Raw genomic sequence first — 3,658 nt, forward strand, 5'->3', positions numbered from 1 at the left:
AAGGAGCTCTGGTAGCGTAGTGGTTACGAATCGGGCTGCGAACCTTAAGGTCAGCGGTTCGAAACTATCAGCCGCTCTGTGGGAGAAAGATGAGGCTTTCTACTCCCGTAAGGATTTACACCCTCGGAAACCCTGTACAGGGTCGCTATGCGTCAGAACCGACTCGACGGCACTTAACAACAACAACAACATACATAGGGTCACTGTGAGTTGGTACCGACTCCATGGCACTTAACAATAACAATAGCAACCTGGTGTGACACTGTGGGATAATGCACTGGACTGCAAGATCAGGTTGAACCACAAGGTTGGTGGTTCAAATTCACCAGCTGCTCTTTGGAAAGCTCATATAGGGTCTCTATGCTCCTCGTAAACCCTATACAGGGTTGCTATGGGTCAGAACCGACTAGATGGCACTTAAGAACAACAACAACATGAGTCAAGGGACTCAAAGGCACTTAATAACAACAACAACTTAAGGATAATTAAACAAAACCGCAGCATGCAGGGGAGGGGAGAGACATCTGTTTTCCCTGGAGAAGTGGACCTGTTCTCTCTGGCCTTGGAGATAACCTAACTGGTCCCTCAGGCTACTCATGCAAATGAGAAGCTTCTAGAAGAGTGGTTTGGCTGAGTGGGAGTCTAGAGAGCAGGGACCTGACCCATCTTAGACACAAACTTGAAATGTGGCTGTTGAGAAGCTGAAGGAAGTTAGTTCAGGTCTCCAGACTTTTGAGAACAGATATATGGGTATCTCGCAAAATACATGGATTCTGCCGTTGGTGACCAGCTTTTACAGTAGAAAGGAGGTTTATGGCAAAAGGTTTGGAACTGCTGTGTTAAAGATGAATGAATTATTTTAACTGCAAGATTTCTCATAGTCTTAGCCATTTGTAAATTTCTTCCAGGACTGAGTAGTAGGAATGTAGCCCTTGATTTTCAGATCATTTTGTGGTCTCCTGTTCCATGGAGCACTCTTTAGAAAGCCTGGGTGACAGAGGCTATTTATGTAAAACCGAGCACCTCATGAGTTTGGTCCCTTGGTTTGGCAGTTCCAGGTCATAGTTTCATGGGACATCACAGTTAATTGCCCTAATAATGTGTTCAGTGCTTCTGTTCCACCTTCTAGTTCATTGTGTAGTACCTGGGGGTTCTTAAAAGCTTACAAGTATAAATGGAGGGAAGAATTAATGGAATATAAGGTAACTACAACAATGGAGTTGGGGTGGGTGGTTAGTTCAGGTGTTGGGGAGGACAATACAAGAAGGGGGAGGAAGTGGAAGAACAAGATAGATAGGGAAACACTGAGACAGGTTTGCATGGCCTGAGACAGAGGTAAATAGTGATGCATGCTCAATCTTGGAACAACAGGGCTGTGGGATACAAGGATCTAAGTATAGCTTGAAGAGGGGAAATAATATTAAAATGTTTGACTGTCTTATGAATATTAGTTTCCCTAGCCCACTATCGTAAAATAGACACTTGAGTGGGATAGAAAGGAATGTTGGGAAACATGATTAGAGAGAAAACTTGAAAGCCCATCTTCAGCCTATAACTGATTGGAATACCTAAAATGGGTTCTAGAACTTGCCCAGTGAAATAGGCCTCATGCAAAACCTTTACAGAGTATAGGACCTTAGGTGGAATCCTGAGTCCCATCCAGAACCTTATGAGGTGGGACATTCCCATTAGCAAAGACAAGCAGACAAGCCTAGAACAGCTGCAGTGACAGAAGATACATCTTCAAAGAAAGATCATTAGGAAAAACCCAAAACAAAAATGTCAGCATGACTGGCTACTATAAGAATAAGCAAGCTGTTCTCCAGGAGGCCATCAAGGCAAGCAATCAAGTTCCTTCAGGACAAACTCTCCTCTAAGACTGAAAATCAAAGGGAACACACAAACAAGCATGTAAGCTTGCTGGCGACCACATTGGTCTACTGGTGAGTGGAACAGGGGGCAAGGCAGCAATGAAGAAATGGGCTGAGTTCAACCACAGCCCAGTGACTCCCGTTGACCTGGATATGAGAGAGAAAAGAGGAAGGGCTGGTTGGTCCAAAGTGTGGTGAGACCTGAGGACACTTGAGCCCATGGACAAGGACACAGCCACAGAGGGCTAGAGCTGAGAGTGAAGCATCCAGCTGATATGAAGTGAGGGGAGATGCACAAGAACACCCAAACTTGCAGACAGTACCCTTTTGACCTAGCCTTGATGGCTTGATAATCAGAACTCAACTAGAGGAAGATTACCAAAAAAAAAATTTTTTTTTTTGATAAAGGAAACAAGGGTAAATTGCTACAATTTGAGGAAGCTGACCTATACTCGGAGAGCTAGTTACTCTAAATACCAACAAAGAGGGAAGGAGTCTACACATCAAGTATCAACGCTATCCCCTCTGTACACAGGATAGATAGGGACGGGTAACTTAGACATTGGCTACCTAAAATGAAGGGGCGATAAAGGTACGAAGTGACTGGCTTACAAGGTTTCAAGAGGGAGTTTAGTTTAAGAGTATGGGGGGAAAGAAAGAGTCCCCACTGAATAGATTTCATTTTGTCTAGATGGATCTGGTGAAAAGAGATGGGGATAAGATTTGTATGATTCAATAGTGAATAATTGTTATCATGATGAATTGCGACTGTCACAATTGTAAAAGTTTTGTAAAAAACAACAACAGGGGAGTGGTTAATCTTACAGCCCAGAAACAGAGGACCCTAGGACCATCAAGGGAGAAGAGCACAAGCAGAATGCAGGACCTTATCCAGAGAAGCAGCTATGCCAGAGGCAGAGATGGGGCCATGGAGAGGGGGAGCGGCTGAGGGAACAGAAGAGAGGGACTAGCAGACTTGCAGAATGTGCCCTTTGGAGATGTAAATTATTATATATGTCTGAATGTTTTTGTTTGTTTGCTTAAAAACCTAAAGTGGATAGAGAGAAATACTGTTAACTGATGGTATATGAAGGGGATTATAATCATTGTAATGAAACAAGGTGTATGATTTGGTGAATGTAAAACTGATGATCTGTCTTGTTAACTTTCACTCGATCCACATTAAAAACCTTAAAAAAAAAAAACACCAAAAACTTTACAAGTGACTATTCAAGGCACAATGATTAGTCTCTATTCACCTGAAACAACAGAGGAAGGGGGGTCAGGAATAGGAGGATATTGAATGGGTGGGTAATTGTTTCCATGAATAACTACTACCTTTGTCATGAGACCAGAAGAACTGGATGATGTCTGGCTATCATTACTAAACATTTTGACTCAAGATTCCAAGAAGAATCTTCAATCAAATGGGGGAGGAATGCCGAATAGAATTTTAAATTCTCCTGAACTCTAGACTTCACGGTGCCCTGGAGGCTGCATGAACCCCCTAAACTATTGCCCTCAGAGATTATTTAAACTTTAAACCAAAAATATCCTCTTAAAACTGAACAATAATTTATCTTAACTAGTAAAGGAGCTCTGGTAGCGTAGTGGTTACGAATCCGGCTGCGAACCTTAAGGTCAGCGGTTCGAAACTACCAGCCACTCCGCGGGAGAAAGATGAGGCTTTCTACTCCCGAAAAGATTTATACCCTCGGAAACCCTGTGCAGGGTCGCTATGGGTCGGACCCGACTCGATGGCACTTAACAACAACAAGTAAAAATAA

Source organism: Chrysochloris asiatica, unplaced genomic scaffold (genome assembly GCF_000296735.1).
Source record: "Chrysochloris asiatica unplaced genomic scaffold, ChrAsi1.0 scaffold00055, whole genome shotgun sequence".
In the NCBI taxonomy this organism is placed as follows: Eukaryota; Metazoa; Chordata; class Mammalia; order Afrosoricida; family Chrysochloridae; genus Chrysochloris; species Chrysochloris asiatica.